The sequence below is a fragment of the Notechis scutatus genome, chromosome 1 (genome assembly GCF_049901735.1).
Source record: "Notechis scutatus isolate UNSWTSFEM ecotype Mainland chromosome 1, rNotScu1.2, whole genome shotgun sequence".
Lineage (NCBI taxonomy): Eukaryota > Metazoa > Chordata > Lepidosauria > Squamata > Elapidae > Notechis > Notechis scutatus.
Window position 1 is genome coordinate 56,489,542 of NC_142009.1, and position 17,336 is coordinate 56,506,877.

Consider the following 17,336-nt stretch of genomic DNA (forward strand, 5'->3'; position numbering starts at 1 on the left):
ACAAGGCCCACTACTTCACCCAGAGCCACAGTGGCTTCAGTTGGCTGTTTGGAGGTTGAGCGGGAAAGGCTAATTGAGGAGGGCTTGTCAGCCCAGGTCATTAATACCATTTTGGCTGCTAGGAGACCTTCTACTACCCATATCTATGATGCAACCTGGAACAGTTTTTGTAAGTGGTGCCACAAATCATTCATCGATCCACGTTCTCCTTCAATTGCCCAGATCCTGGCCTTTCTGCAAAACGGCCTAGATGGGGGCTTATCACCCAATACCTTGAGGAGACAGGTCGCGCTCTCTCAACGGTGGTTGCTGGCGGCCCATTCGGCCCTCTTTCCCACCACCCTCGAATTAAGGCCTTTCTTAAAGGGGCTTCCAACTTGCGTCCTCCAGTGGTGCACAGATACCCGACATGGGACCTTAACAAAGTTCTCTTGGCCTTGACTAAGCCTCCATTTGAGCCTCTCAGGAGGCAACACTTCAATTTCTTACCTTTAAAGTAGTTTTTCTGGTGGCAATAACCTCAGCTAGAAGGATATCTGAAATTGCAGCTCTATCCGTGAGAAAGGATCTGTGTATTTTTCATTCTGATCGGGTGGTTTTGAGACCAGACCCTTCCTTTCTACCAAAAATCAACTCAGCATTCCACAGGGTGCAGGAGTTGGTCCTCCTAATTTCTGTCCAAAGCCTCTGCATGAAAGAGAAAGACAGTGGCACACTCTCGATGTTCGTAGGGCCATCAGGAAATCAGAGTCTCTGTTTCTGTCCTTTCAGCCAAAGACGTTAGGTTGCAAGGTATCCCCATCCACAGTGGGCCGTTGGATTAGAGCCACCATATCCAAGGCCTATTTGGTTCAGGCTCTTCCAGTCCCCAGTGGAATAACCGCCCACTCTACCAGGAGTGCTGCTACATCAGTCGCCTGGGCCACTCAGGCTTCCATTCTTGACATTTGCCGGGCTGCCACCTGGGCTTCCCGTCACCCTTCATACGTCACTATAAAATCGATACCTACGCTTCAGCTGAAGCATCCTTTGGCAGGCGAGTCCTGCAGCAAGTGGCGAGAGATACCCAGGAGATTCTGACCCAGACGGAGTCCGCCCGTAGGACACACATGCTTTGGTATGTCCCACTCTCTGGATGCTCGCAGCAGTTCTACGGAGAATGGGCGCTGGTTCTTACCTGATACGCCTCTTCTCGTGGAACTGCGTAGAGCATCCAGCCCCACCCTGTTTGGTCCGTCTGGTGGGGAACCCTGTTTCGGCCAATGACATTATTGTATATAGTTGAGTTTGTTCTATAGTTAAGATTAGAGGGTGTTGTTGTCCTCTCGTCTTCGCAAAACTGGGGAACGCAGGGAGGAGTCACGTGGAGGAAGGAGGAGCGTTCCCTAATTATAACTCAGCCTGTGAGAAGTGAAGAGTGGAGCACCTCCCACTCTCTGGATGCTCTACGCAGTTCCACGAGAAGAGGCGTATCAGGTAAGAACCAACGCCCATTTTCTGCTTATAGCGACAGTACGCATTTAATAAAATGGAAGTTGGCACAAGTCATCTTTTGTATTCAGTTACTTCTTAGGTATCCACTTAAAAATACAAGTACTGGAAGTTCTTCCACTTGTGTAAAGTTTCTTCTAACATTTCTTCCATATCATTTTCAGAATATGCTTAGTGCTACAATATGAGTAGATTCAATGAATATACTTCTCTTTCCCTAATTATGCAATTATTCATCCCTAGGAATTGAATGCCTGAATAAGACTAGCATTTGTGATTGAAATAACACCATCCTGGCCTTATCTTGGCTCAGGCACTAAGAACAGTTAAGCCTCTAGTACATACACAGGAATCCATCACCTGTAGACTAGACCAGGAAGTAAACAATCATCTGTATTATTGAGGTAAAATGTTGTGAATCGGAACAAACACGCACATTCCTCTGCAAGGACGAATAATAGGTTCCTTTTGTCACTTCCAGTATTACATTATCCTGAAAAGCCTTGCAGAGGCCTTTTCCAAGCCTCTGGGAGGTCAAAAAAGGCCTCAAATCAGCTGAAAAATCAGCTGTGAAGTGCGCGCATGCGCAGTAGGGTAAGTTTGCCTATGGCCCACATGCTGGCACAAATGGCTCTGCATGCCACTTGTGGCACGCATGCCATAGGTTCGCCATCACAGGCCTAATGGAAGTATTTCCAGATCTAACATGCATAGATAAATCTGAACTGAATGAACACTGATGGAAAAGTGGCTGCTATTTGAATGCAAAGACATTTATGGTGTCCAGCTTTGGTTCAATGAAAAATTATCTGACGGGCAGAGATGGAACCTGGGAAATACTGTACAGCTATTGTTGATCAGATAAAGCATTTGATGGCAGGAATGCTGCTTAGAACAGAATTCTGTAGCTTAGCAGCTCCAAACATTTTGGGCACCAGGGATTGCTTCTGTGGAGATAAGTGTTTCCATGGGGCATGGTTTCACGTGCTGCCTATATCCCGCAGATGGGGCTTTGCTCCTTTGCATGGCCCAGTTGCTGTCATGCCACAGATTGGTGCCAATCCATGGATGGGGACCACTGTAGCTGTGGCAATTCCACTTATTATTACAAAAAAATAAGGCATAGTTAATCAAAATAAAGATACCATTATTTTTGTAATGGTATGTAGGAATGCCTTGGGAGGCAGGAAGAAGAGCCATAGATCAGGGGTCTTCAACCTTGGGAACTTTTAAGACTGGCTAAGGAACTCTGGGAATTGAAGTTCACAAGTCTTAAAGTTGCCAAGGTTGGAGCCCTCTGCTGTAGACTACCAACTGGCATGTAAAAGCCATCTCAGTTCACAGAAAGAAGGGGAAGGGGCCATGAGAAACATTTCCCAAGGGACCTCCCCGGTTTTCCAAAGAGTAAGTGGAAAGGAGGGACAATACTTTCAGTCTTGCAAGATTCTGTTAACATAACAAGATTCTGTTAAAGATAACTCTGGTATTTATTTTTGTGCACCATGTTTTGACTACCACAAAGGGGTAACATTTTTGCTTTATTTTGTTTTCTGGAGTAGTTTTAGAGAGCAAAATAATTGACTCCATTTCCTCTTCAATTCTCTCTTTACACAGTAAACAGGTTGTGCTTCATTGACTTCATAATATCATTGATGAAACCTGTTTTGACCTTAGGAGGCCATTGATTTTTAGAAAGTGTGCCCATAGGAACAAGTTGCAAAATCTTTCCCGCCCCGGTATAGACTGTACTGAGCAAGGTGGATCAATGGTTTGAGATCAGGTAACGTAAGTTCACATGCATTTTTCAATGAGTAACTGAGAAATGAAGGGTCAAAATACTACATGAAATACATTGCAAAGGACACGTGAGCAATCTGTGGCCTGCAGAACCCATAAAACCCTCCAGTTTGTAGGCTCTATGAGGGTGAGCAGGATTCTGTGAGGGTGACTCTGCAAACCTTGTGGGGAATTTATGTACAAACAAATAGGCAGCTCCTGACTCATCACTGTTACTGCATATGGCTCTTAGAAATGTAAAACAAATCACTTCTAGGATTATGCCTAATGGGCTCGTTAATAGACCCAGTATTCTGGAACAGAAGGATCACATTCCTGATGTAATGTATGCAGGTGTAATGATAGTGAATCCTTGCAGGGCTGAATCTCATGGTTATGCCAAGTAGACAAACACAAACATGTTCTTCCAAAAGCATATTCAGAAGCAATATGACACACAGAGAACCCAAATTGACAAACTCAAGGCCTGAAATGGGGCATTTTTTTTAAGTGTGGATTTTTTTTTCTCAAGATGTCCTGATTGATAACTTTAATTAGCTATATAGTTAGAGGAAGGATAGTTGATATGTCCCAATGTAACTTTTTGATCCGTCATAAACAATGCAAACAGTTTCAATTACACAATGTGGATTTCCTGGTTAATTATTTTTAACCTGGAAGGACATCTAATGACACTACTGATACAATATCAAACTTTACCAGACTTTCCACAGAAGTAACAGTGGAATAATGAAACTATGCCAAAACATAGAAATTCAAGTATTTTCCTTCTCTTCAGACCAGGAAGCTTAGCTATCTTTTCCAAAGCAATTTTCCTACACCAGTCAAGGTCCAAATTCTTTATAGGTATATCATGTTGTGGCTTTACGTATTGGCAGGCACAGTGTTTCATAACACAATTGTTATGGATATTTGCCAATCTTTGCTGCATGCATTTTCAAGAGCAGCCACTAGATGGCCAAGTGACTATCAACTAAATCAAAATACTTGGAAAAATAATATTGTGAACAATCTTACTCATTTTGTGTTGGTAAGTTAAGATCAAGCTTGACAGGATATAGCCCATGAGTAATTGTCTCTCCCAATGAAAAGTCGAAATGTACATTTCCACACTTTGGTTATAACTCTCCTCTTTCTGAATCAAGACTGAACACATCTCTTATTTCCAATAGGAGGGAAGCTTCTGGTGCAATTAAGAGCTTTTCCTACAACGGCAAAGAATCCACAGAAGACTCTCCTTCACACAAATTCAGATGGGTTGTGTAGTGGGTACAAAGGGTACAAATCTCTTCCTCCAGTTATAATCCAATAACAACAACAACAACAACAACAACAACATCATCATCATCATCATCTAGAACAGCGGTCACCAACCGGTGGGCCGTGGCCCACTTGTGGGCCATGAAAATTTTTTGGTGGGCTGCAGAGAAATCTCACCCCCAGAGCACCCCCACAAAGCAATTAATCCAGGTTGTGCAGAAATACAAGGCTGCGCAGCCCACAGGGCCCGCGGGAACCCTCCCTGCCCACTCGCTCCTTACCCTGCAAACTTGCTTGCTAAATTGCTATTTTTCCTTTTTCTGACCATCAGCTGTTCTGCTCTGCAGGGAGATTTAGATTAGCTAGGAAGCAGAAAATGGTTGGATTTCTTGCTTTCTAACTAGTCTTTAGATCTTTGGCTCTTCTTTTAGGCACAGCCGAACCTCCCTTAGAATTGAAGGTTCTATTATTCAGTGCAGACTCATGGCAAGCAAATTTGAGAGACTGAGAGCTGATGGCAGATAGATAGATCACTGAATGATTTTGTGAGCAACTCAATCTGCCTGCCTGCTTTGCCTGATTTTGGGTAAAAGTTGCTCTTTTTTTAAATAAAAAATTCAATATTTATGTACATAGTGTGTTGTGAGTTAATTTTGTGAGTTTACTTGCAAGCAAATTTTATGTGACAGACTGAGCTAGCCAATGGCAGATAGATAGATCTCTGAATGAATCTGTAATTCTGTGAGCAACTCAATCTGCCTGCCTGCTTTGCCTGATTTTGGGTAAAAGTTGCTCTTTTTTTTATAAAAAAATTCAATATTTATATAAATATTTATAATATTTACATACAAGCCATGCCCAGCCAATCACATGACCACCAAGCCACACCCACAAATTAGGCCACGTCTACAGAACCGGTTAGTGGTCCCTGGGATTTAAAATTATAAGTTTGGTGGTCTCTGAGGTCCAAAAGGTTGGTGACCCCTGATCTAGAAAACAAACACCCCCACAAATAGGCTAAAGACATAGAGACATTAAAGAGCAAGGTAGTGCAATGCTTAGAATGCAGTATTGCAGACTAACTTACTGCTCACTCCAGGAATTCGATGCTGACAGCTCAAGGTTGACTCAGCCTTCCATCCTTCCGAGATCAGTGAAATGAGGACTTAGATTGTTGGGGGCAATATGCTGACTCTGTAAACCCCTTAGAGAGGGCTGTGAAGTACTATAAAGCGATATATTGTTTTAAGTGCTATTGCTATAATGTTTAGATTTTATTCATTTATCTTATATTTCAATATAAGTAGCACCTGACTCTAGAGGTCTCACAAGATAATAAACAATAAAAGCACAATGCAGAATACACTAAGATGAGATCTGGGTGCTTTATACCGGGGGAGTGGTCAAACTTGTGGACCGCAGGCCGGATGCGTCATGTGCTGGCCCTGCCCCCGCCTGGTTTAACGAAGGGAAAAAGAGTCCCGATACGTCACATGATGCCACCGTGATGACATGTTTGACACCTTTGCTCTATATACACACAAAGACAAAAACCCCAATTTAACAAGAGATTTCATCCTTCTCATTACAAGGTCTGGATGAACAACCAGGTCTTTGGGGCTTTACAAAATGCCAACAGTGGGAGCTGCATGGATTTCAAGGGAGCTCCCCTTTCAGAGGGCAGGTCTTGCAACAACGAAGACATGCTTCTTGGGCCCTGAGAGATGACACTGTTTGATTGAGGGAACCCAGAGCTCGTCAAATCTGTCAGTCCAGGAAGAAATTACTGGAGATAGGCAGTCCCTCAAATAACCTGACCTGGTACTGTATGAGTCTTTAGTGATGATGACCAACACCTTGAATGGCAAGGTTTTCTCATATCTCTATTAGAGGAACAGAACAGGAGGCTAAACTGCAAAAGATTTCAAATTTGCACATTCCTTGAAATAATTGTGGATTTAGCAAATAATTCTTCCTATATGCAATTCTACTGAGGTGGGATGATACCTATGCAAGTGCACAAACATAGCCTTGTAATCCTCTTTATCCTAATAAGCAAAGCTACTGCCTGGTCAGGGGTTAGGGGCAAAGATCCAAAAACTTCACACAGTAGTGGTGTGTGTGTGTGTGTGTGTGTGTGTGTAGAGCAGAGTAAACTTATATAACTGCATCATTACTAAGGGGTGGGCAGAGAGATCATCAGAAAAGTGTGCAACTTTATGGCCCTTGCTTGCAACTGGCATAGTCGAACACCTGTTGAACATCAGCAAAGTTAGAGCTAGAGATTGTGGCATACTCTCATTTTGCCCAGAACCAACTGTCAAGGTCAGCACAACTGTTTTGCAATGAAATTGATTTGTGTAATTCCTAAGTTCAATGCTCAGTGGCAAAGTATCCAGGGGAACTAAGCAAAGGAGATAAAAGTCTAGCAAGGAAAACATAATCAAATGAATTCTCACTAGTGGGGACCTGCCTACCCTATAGTTTCAGAAGAAATACAGGAATGCCTTCGCTGTGCCTCCTTTACAACAGCAAATGAACCGATTAAATTCTGAAGTTCGTCGGGCCAGTATGTGAAATCATTTTTCTGATTGAGTGAAGAACTGCATGGGATGTACAACAGGCTAAGATGGGTGCCTGCCTACTCACATGTGGAAAGCTGTTTTCTCTCTGATTTTAGGGAATGAACAGGTAGGCTTAAGAGAAAGCAGTCCTTAGGGATCAAGCCAAGCCATTTATATCTTTCAACATATTTCATTATGCTCTGGAAGCAAAATAATGCAACAGGTTGTTTACCCTCCTTTAATTTTTTTCAAGGACTTAGCCATTCTTTGACTTTAATGCATTTAAAATGTGCAAGAATGGAGTTCATGCTTATTTTACCTTATTTATTGTTACATTTGCATCCAAGTCCTGGAGAACTTGAAGTGGCAAGTAAAATTACAAATTCCCATGTTATTCTTATAAGAACAGTCTTGAGGTATAGGTTGGGTTGAGAAAGAGAAAGAAAAAGAAACCAATCCAAGGGCATCCACCTAAGTTAGGATTGTGAGATCTCAATTCCACCCCCATCAAATAATTCTGATTTTACTTTCTTTAAGCTGCTTCTTATGTTACCACCACCTTTGATTTGACTTATAGGTTCTCTCAGTGTTCTTCCAATACTGCTTTTCCAACTACCTCCTGTAAAATCAGCTGATCAGGTTGGAAGATGGAAGAAGCAAGTAGACTGCCTTGACTTGTCTATTAATTGGCCCCTTTTTAATGCACAATTACTATTGACAATTAGTATTATCTTCTTTCACAAAACAGCAAAGCAATATAATAAAAGAAAAATATTTTGAGCAAGCAAAAATAATTATGAAGGATTAAAAAGCTATCTGTTCTTAGCACATCCACAGGGAAGTAATCGTGGAGTCATATATTCAACTAAGAGCAAACACAGGTTTAGATTTGATACTAGGAAATATTTTCCAAGCTGTGGGAATTATTTAAGAAATTAAAAATTTGTTTCCCTGAATATTTTAAATTCCACAATCAGCATTTATTCATTAGTCCCTTGTCTTGCTCAGTTCTGATAGTATATAGCTATGACCCAATATTATGAAAGTAGGCAGAATTTTGCAATTTCATTTCATTTTGTTCACTGCTCATTTATGAACAAATTAAGACTAGAAATTCTTTATATCAAATTGCAAGGGAATAAAAGCTGGGTCCTTTGAAAAGATCCATGAAATGTCAAATTGGTTTCAGAACAACTCTAGAAATAATGATCAGACATTCTCGTGACACAATAATGGTTTGATTCAAAAAGAAACTCTGTGGCTAATAAGACATTGGATATGCTATGTCAGATGCCTCCATTCTTGAAAACATACCATGCACTCTCAAAACTTTGCTAAACAATAACACTTAGGGCTTTCAACAATAATTTCAACAATAATTTGGAAGTAGTCCTTTGGAAATCTGATCTGACAATTTTCAATCATCTGCCACTAAATTATACACATGAACATGGATCCTAAAATATCTATAATGGTAGATGAGGCTTATCCTCAAACAAGCTTCAGTTAGTTATCAGCTTGACATGGCTTTATCTTCAATTGTTCAGTAGTCCCACAATTAACTGTGTGTGTATGTGTGTGTGTGTGTGTGTGTGTATCCATTTGGAGCTTAAATGAATTTGGTTTTAGCATTCTGGAATACATATGTTATGGATTTTTCAACAAATGGTGGCTAAGGAAATAATTGTGCCCTACTGCACAGATGCATAATGTGTTTTTTTTTTTTCAAGCTGGGTCCAAAATGGCAGAAGTAAGCAAGGTCAAAATAGAAGCATATTGGCAAGAACAAACTGAATTTTATTTAATTCAACACACTTTTCAGGTGCTCCCTATGAATTAGTTTTTCATCTCACCAGGCTGTTCCCTTTCAGAAGAAGTAATGTTCAGCAAAATGCAGAAAAGAATCAAGAAAAAAATAGGCCTATGAAGCTAAGGAAAGAGGTAGGAAAATGGAAAAAGAAATGTAATCAAATCTAATTTATACAAACATGGTATACTTTTTGTTCTTGCAAAACATCCTTTCTTCCACCACATCTATATCCCACACCATAAACTGCCTGTTGTTTTAAAACATTCTCTATCTGAGGGTCAGTATCACTCACCAGATAAGTTCTCAGTTTCCCTCCTGATCCATTCACTCTTATTTTTTTTTGTAATTTGCTCAAATCTTCAATTCTTGTCACTTGTATCCAATCCATACTCATTCATCACTGTTCATTTTTGACCTTGTCACTTGTTTTACCACATATATTTGTGATATACTACAAATTCAATTTACCTTTGTTTATGTTTATTTATGTTTACTTTATTTTATTTTTCTGCAGTTTAATGATTAAAGCAGTTTATATCATTTTTTAAAAATAGAAACTAACTAGAACTTGAAATGCCCAATAACACTGTTACAATTAAAATTCAGATATAAATCAAACTTCACAGTCTAATCACTTTCTAAAATTGCCTATTAATCGTCTCAAACCTTTCAGAGAACTTCAGAACAAACAAGTTTGAACATAAGTTATCTTCAACTCTGAACAGCAACAACAAAAAATGTAAGTATAAGAACTCCAAGAATTTGAAATAAACAACAAAAAGTTAAATAATCTTTTGACCTAATGATGTTATGAACAGAGTCCAGATAAATTTGGAGTGTTTTTTTAGTATAATATTTTGGAATTAACTATAAAAAATAAACTGTTTCTTATGGGAAACACACTTATTTTGACTATCCTGGCTGCTATAAATCATAACAAAGAAAAGTGATGATTTTAAAGACTGGACACCAAAAGGGCCTAAAGATTCTAAGCAGCAGAAGAAAAAAAAAATACAAGCCTGTTCTTGATGTCAATTAATACCGAGACTTACAAAATGATACAAGTCAATGTTACAACATTGGAAATATTAGAGTCAGCAGTGTGCTGCAATCGTCAAAAAAAAAAAAAAAAAAAAGGCACAGAGTCCTAAGTTGCATCAAGATCAAAGGCTCTGTACTGTACTGGTGACAACTGGCAGTGAGAAATATTAAGCAGTGGAACAATTTGTTTCCCCCAGTTGTGGATGCTCCATCACTAGAAGTTTTAAGGAAAAGATTGAAAAAGCCTTTGTCTAAGATGGTATGAAGACTCTTCTCTTGGGTTTTGATTAGAGGACCTCCAGTGTCTCTTCCAACCCTAGGATTCTGTGATCATTCAGAGAGTAATGCACGATGAAGAAGTACAGCAATGTTCTGTATGTTCAGGTTTATTCATCTTGCTTTTGATGCTAGAGCAGGGGTGTCAAACTCAAGGCCCGGGACCCAGATCTGGCCCATGGGGTGTGCTTTGGTCTGGCCCATGGGGCCACCCTGGAAACAGCAAAGGACTGGCCTGCAGTGCCTCTCCCAGCAAAAATAGAGCCAGGGAAGGCCGCATGCAGCAGCACTCGCAAGCTCCATTTTCATTGGCAGAGGGTTACAGGAGGCCATCACAGCCGAAAACGGAGCTCATGAGGGCTGCAGGTGGCCCTCCCAAGCTTTGTTTTCAATGGCAGAGTGTTGCGGGGAGCTATCGCAGCCGAAAATGGAGGTAGGGAGCCCATTTTCACTGGCAGAGTGCTAGGGCCACCACATGTCATGCCTCTTGGAGTCTGACTCTGAGGAAGAGGAGGAACAGCCAACAGGGAGTGAGAGTGTGGCTCCAGAGATGGTGGAGGAGGCTGGGGAAGGGCAGAGGCCGGCTGAGCAATCAGAGGAGGATCCAGGCCCATCCCCTATCCATCCTAGGTCACGCAGGGAGGAGAGGATCAGGGAAAAGCCAGGTCTACTCAAGAGGAGATTACCATGATCCTCCTCGTGGCTTGCAGGTGGGAGCTATGTATATAAGTTTGCAACTGCGCAGTTAGAATTGCTGAAGTCAATTAGTGTTTACCTTGAAAGAGGTTTATCTTTGCTGGAGTTCTTCCCATGGACTTTTCTCGGTTATTTTCCTGGAGTTTATAATTAGTTATCTTGGCTTGCTTCGGAACTCTCATCAATGCGGTTTGTTTTGGTTTTCTGTTTGCCTCATTATTTACTTTTGTGACTTTAAAATGTGCCTAATAAAACAGTGAAGTTAAGTTGAAGGCTTTACTGGACTTTAATATATGTTTTGGGTTTGGGGTTATTTTGAGACACTACGGGTCACCCCACCACAAGAGTTCCTGTCATGAGTGATGTCAAGCTGGCCACACCTACCCCTGGCCAAGGCCACCCAGGCCACACCCACCCCAGCCCCCCAAGATCAAACATAACCCTGATGCATCCCTAAATGAAACCGAGTTTCACACCCCTGTGCTAGAGAGGGAACATTTATTTGACTTCTGAAGTAAGAACCTGGCAGCAGTTTGACAAACTTGCCCCAGTTTTCCAATTGCATCTTTTCTGTCTTCAAAAGAAGAGTAGGTTTTACAATGGCAACTCTAGGAGTCCTGGCCTTGCTTAAAAGCAGATGATTTTCCTATTTTGGATCTGTATAATAGTGGCAATCTACTTGTTTTGAGCGATGATGATGATGATGATGATGATGATGATGATGTCCATTCAGTGGTGCCCAACTCTTGGAGTTTCTATGGGCCAGGTCTCTTCACATCTTCTGATCTTGCCCTACTTTTTTGAGTTCTTCTGTGCTCTGCTTGGCGTCAGCTTTGATGGTGGTTAATATTTAGCAATATTAATGGTTATTGCTATCCACACCCTTTGCCCTGCATTATTTCCACAAAGTGCAAAAACAGGATTAAGGACAGAACAAGGATATTATCTTTACCTCCAGATTTTGTTCCTCCCTTACCTCCCCCAACTTTTTGTGGCCTGTCATTTTCATAAGACGTGTGTGCATCATAAAGTAAGCACTTTGATGTATTTTATTTTATGTGTTGATATAAAGTTCTTTTCGTCTTACTGCCCAACCCAAATACAACCAATCTTATTATTAGATAGATAGACAGAGAGATTTAAAGTAAACAGGTTTAGTCATGTTTGGCCTTTTCTTTCTTTTCTTTACACCAATAAACTGAGCCATTTGTAGACTGTGAACAGCAGTTGCACTCTAGCTCAGAAATACTGTAAGATAATGAAGTTTTGTTTCTGTACTACATTGGCACCCTCAAGTACTAGAATATATATTCACATTTATGCCATAATTCCTTACCTTGATATATGTATATCAGGCATGTAGTAAAAACACCTATTTATTTAGATGTTGTCATCCACTGTGTAGTTTGAGCTTCGGATAAGGAACCAGGTTGCCATATTCTCCTGAAAAATTTGTATATACAAATAAACAAAAGGAACAAAAATGGCTTTGTTTGAAGAAATGAGGATTTGGCATTTGAAAGACAATTCCTGGTGGTTGGAGAACAATTAACAGAAAGAAACAATTGTGACAAATAATTGCCCAACTCTGTAGTTTCTTCCCCAAACCCCAAAAACTTTAACCTTACAACTATGTATACACTTATACTTATTATCTTGTAAACAATTGGCAAATCAAATAAATAAATAAATAAATAAATAAAAATCTCCAAAATACCCATGACTCCAGAAGACAATCTTGACCATGAGAGCTATTAAGTAGTAGAACAGCCTGCTGTTCTGCTACTTAATAGATGTCATGGTTAAGAATTTCAAATCTGGATCTTTCTATGGAACCATTGGTTCTTGTCATTAGTCAAAGAAAATAAATCTACATCCTTTTTGTTGTGATAGTCTTCAAGTAATAGATAAGAGATAACAGATAATCAGAGTTGGAAGGGACCCTGTAGATCATCTAGTCCAGTGGTTCCCAAACTTTTTCAGTCCAATGCCCCCCTGGTGCTACAAACTCATCCTCGGTGCCCCCCACCCAGGGGTGGGATTCAAATTTCTATGGGTGTGGCCTAATTTGAGGGCATGGCTTGCTGGTCATGTGACTGGGTGGGCATGGCTTGCTGGTCACGTGACTGATGGCGTGGCTTGCTGGCTGAGCATGGCTTGCTGGTCACATGACCGGGTAGGTGTGATTTGGTGGTCATGTGACTGGGTGGGTGTGGCCAGGTGACTGGCAAACCAAACACAAGTGGTCTTCACTTAATGGCTGGTTGTTTAGCAAGTATATTCTAATTTATGACTGGCCTCCCCAGAGCTACTTGACCCGTTTTTGGAGTTTTGACAGCCATGCACACACATACACACACACTCCCTTCTAACCCTGCTGGAGCAGGTCATTGCACTAGAATTGGCAAAGTATCTCTGATTAGATTCTAGCAGTGAATAAAATCTAATCAGAGATGCTTTGCCGATTCTTGTTGATTTGTTTTATTTGTATCTCTTTATTTTATGTTGCTGAATTGCATTGACATGTGTGTCCCTTCTTGTGAACAACCCAGAAGCTTTTGTGATTCTTTGCAGCAAAAGTTACCAACCTCTGGCTTTGCTCTACTTTTCAAACATGCCGACACTGCCGCGTTCTAGGTGCCGGCCCCACAGGTCCACCCCATTGAGCCGACTGCATTGGGGGGACCTGCCCAAGCAAGTCTAGTCAATGGGGTGAGCCTGAGAGAGGGAAAGAGAGAGAAAGAAAAGAGAGAGAGAGAGAAGGAAGAAAAGAAAGAGAAAAGGGAAAGAAAGAAAAAGGGACAAAGAAAGAGAGGGGGATGGAAGGAAGGGACCGAAAGAAAAAGAAATAAAGGAGGAGGGAGGGAGGGAGGAGAAAGATAATGAGATATCTATTCTGGTCAATCACCTGCTCCAGCAGGGTTAGAAGGGTGTGTGTGTGTGTGTTCTCCATGTAATTTACAAGTACATTTTGGTTTTGCCTTCTTCAGAATTGGCACTGTAATACATTGGGGAAAAGTAATTTTTAGAATGGAGATCTGGTCCAATGGATCCTGTTTAAAGCCTCAACAAAATGTGAGAGCTTCCTGATAGTCTTGACCATGTTTTGTCCACAAAACCTTTAATAGAAGATGTTTCAATTTGGAAAAGGGCCTCAGTCTAAACTAGGCCTCATTTCAATCTGATGCATCAGGTCTCTCTCTCTCTCTCTCCCTCTCTCCCTCTTTCCCCCTCCCTCCCTCCCAGACTGGCTTTGCTCTACTTTCCCAATGTGCCTGTGGGGCTGGCGCTTCGAACATGGATGGATGGATGGATAGAGAGAGACAGACAGACAGAGAGGTAGGAAGGTAGGTGGGGGGGGGGGGGGGGGGGGGGGGGGGGGGGGGGGGGGGGGGGGGGGGGGGGGGGGGCCGGGGGGGGGGGGGGGGGGGGGGGGGGGGGCGGGGGGGGGGCGCGGGGGGGGGGGGGGGGGGGGGGGCGGGGGGGGGGGGGGGGGGGGGGGGGGGGGGGGGGGGGGGCCGGGGGGGGGGGGGGGGGGGGGGGGGGGGGGGGGGGGGGGGGGGGGGGGGGGGGGGGGGGCGGGGGCGGGGGGGGCCGCCGGCCCGGGGCGCGGGGGGGGGGGGGGGGGGGGGGGGGGGGGGGGGGGGGGGGGGGGGGGGGGAGATAGATTGGTAGATAGATAGGTAGATAGGCAGGCAGGCAGGCAGACCTTTGGGATGAATGTATGGATAGGTAGGTAGGTAGGTAGGTAAGTAGACTGGTAGATAGGTAGGTAGGTAGATCTATATTGGTAGGTAGGTAGGTAAGTAGGTAGACAGAAAGACAGGTAGGCAGGCAGGTAGGTAGGCAGGAAGGCAGGCAGACAGACATTTTGGATGGATGGATGGATAGATAGATGGATCGATAGATAGATCAATCGATCAATCGATCTATCTTGGTAGATAGATAGGTAGGTAGGTAGGTAGACAGAAAGGCAGGCAGACAGACAGGCAGTCCTTTTGTATGTATGTATGTATGTATGTATGTATGTATGTATGTATGTATGTATGGACGGACAGACTGAAAGAAAGAATACGAAAGCAGTGGCACTTTGAGAAAGTAGAGCAAAGCCAGAGTGGGAATTGAAGTCCACACAAGTTGCCAAGGTTGAGAAACACGGGCTGAATATATCAACCCAGCCATTCTGGTTTAGAGTTTAGCATGCTGTTTGATTCCGGCTTAGTCAATGAATAAACCTTGGCTAAGATCTTCCTGTTCCTTAATGCAGCTGCCCCTCTGCCCCTTCTGCAGCCCCCTGCAGCTGCCCCTCTGCCCCTTCTGCATCCCCCTGCAGCTACCCCTCTGCTCCTTCTCCAGCCCCCTTTGGCATCCAATTTTGCAATGCCAACCTGCCCGGGCAGAGATGCAGCCGACCTCACCCTCTTTGCTTCAACCAAGATCCACTTCCATCAGGCCAAGCAAGGGGAGGTACTCTGCACATGCTCAGAGACTCCCAACTTCAGTGAAGCGTTCCACCTATCTTTATACTCCACCCGGGAGGAGGAAGGCATGTGGAAGCAGCCCAGACCAGCGGAGGCGGAGGGAACGATTGCTTGGAAACTAAGCAAGCAAGCAAGGAAGCAAGTGCAGGGCTCGGTCTCAAGAACCAGGCTGCAGAGGCTAGGTTCCAGGTCCAGGATGGCCACGTAGAGCCGAACCGAGCCACGCGCCTTGGAGAGCCGCAGCTGCACCCACCCACATCCTGTCCGCAAGCCTGGCTGGCTGGAGAGGCGGAGGCCTGGTGGGCGCTGCACGCTCACTTGTTTTCCTCCAGCGAAGGGGGCCCTAATGCCAGACCACCCACCCTTCCACTGCGCGCCTTGGGATGGTTTTGCTTTCGGGCCTTCTGGCATGCATCCACCACTTCCACCGGAGAGGGCAGCCTGCAAGTTAAGGTGCCCTCTTTCCACCACCTCCCACCTCTTCCCCACCCAGGCTTGGCAAAGCTCACTGCGCACGGGTTCAGCTATGGAGCCGGCTACGGAGTGATGAAACAGTCAATGGGCTGCGTGGCTGGCAGTCAGTGAGCCTGCAGGGCCGGCACCTCGAACGCCTCCCTGCCACCCTTTAGCGCCCCCTGCTGGCCCCCTTGCCTCTTACTGCCCCCTAAGGCATCCCACCCACCCCAAGGGGGCGGTACCACCCACTTTGGGAACCACTGATCTAGTCCAACCCCCTGCCCAAGAAGGAGACCATACACCATTTCTGATAGATGGGAGTCCAATCTCTTTTTGAAAGTCTCAGGTGATGGCGCTCCCACAACTTCTGAGGGCAAGCTGTTCCATTGGTTGATTGTTTTCACTGTCAGAAAGTTTCTCCTTATTTCCAGGTGAAATCTCTCCTTGTTCAGTTTCCATCCATTATTCCTTGTCTGGCGTTTGGGTGCTTTAGAAAATAACTTGACCCCTTCCTCTCTGTGGCAGCCCCTCAAATATTGGAAGACCGCTATCATGTCTCCCCTGGTCCTTCTCTTCACTCGGATGGAAGACTGCAGTCATGTTCCTCTTAATCTTCTCTTTTTTAGGCTAAACACACTCTAAACCCCTTGTATTTTTCTGCACATTTTCTAATCCTTCAGCATCTTATTGTGATGACTAAAACTGGCATAATATTCCAGATGCAGTCTGACCAGTGCAGTAGACAGTGAAACTACGACTTCCTGTGATTTGACATTACCGTCCTATGATTTGACATTACCCCTTGGTCGATGCAGTGTTATTGCATTTGTTTTTTGGCAGCTGCAGCATTCTGCTGTCTCCTGTTTAATCTATGGTCTACTAGGACACTCATTTCCTTCTCGTAAATACAACTGCTGAGTCAGATACCACCTATTTTGTATCTTTGCATCTGGTTCTTCCCATCTAATGGCAGAACTTGCATTTCTTGCCATTGAATAGAATTTTGTTGGATACAGTTCAGTGTTCCAATCTATTAACATTCTTTTGAAACTTGAGACTTTTTTCTTTTATAGCAATTTTATTGAAGTTTTTAATAAACAGAGTAAAACCTAATACAACCCAAACAAGAGAGAGAGGAAAAAAGTTCAAAGGCTGCACAAAAAAGAAAAACAAAAAAATAGGAAAGAAATGGCAGCAAAGACATTAATAAAAAGTGGCTTCTAACTTTCATCAGACAGAGCATAAGCTAATATAGTAACTTTTTAAATAATTTTATTGAGAATTATATTAAAGTAGTAAAACTAATAAAACAATGTAATATAAAAATGCAAATATGTGTTTATGTGTATACACACACTGTATGTATGTATGTGTGTGTGTGTATGTGTGTATGTCAAATTGTCTTCTTGACTTATCTTTTGCATTTCCATTGTAATGGTTTCAATTTTGTTGTCAGGATAACAG

The 17,336-nt window shown here is 43.0% G+C and overlaps 1 long non-coding RNA gene across 1 annotated transcript in view; it reads right to left on the reverse strand.

Moving 5' to 3' along the window:
• The window catches only part of LOC113421496 (uncharacterized), a 62,275-nt gene that overhangs the window by 26,530 nt on the left and 18,409 nt on the right, over window positions 1-17,336 (reverse strand). The window contains exon 2 of the long non-coding RNA XR_015749473.1: window positions 5,636-5,773. This is a non-coding gene — a long non-coding RNA (uncharacterized LOC113421496). The remainder of the gene's footprint in view (window positions 1-5,635; window positions 5,774-17,336) is intronic.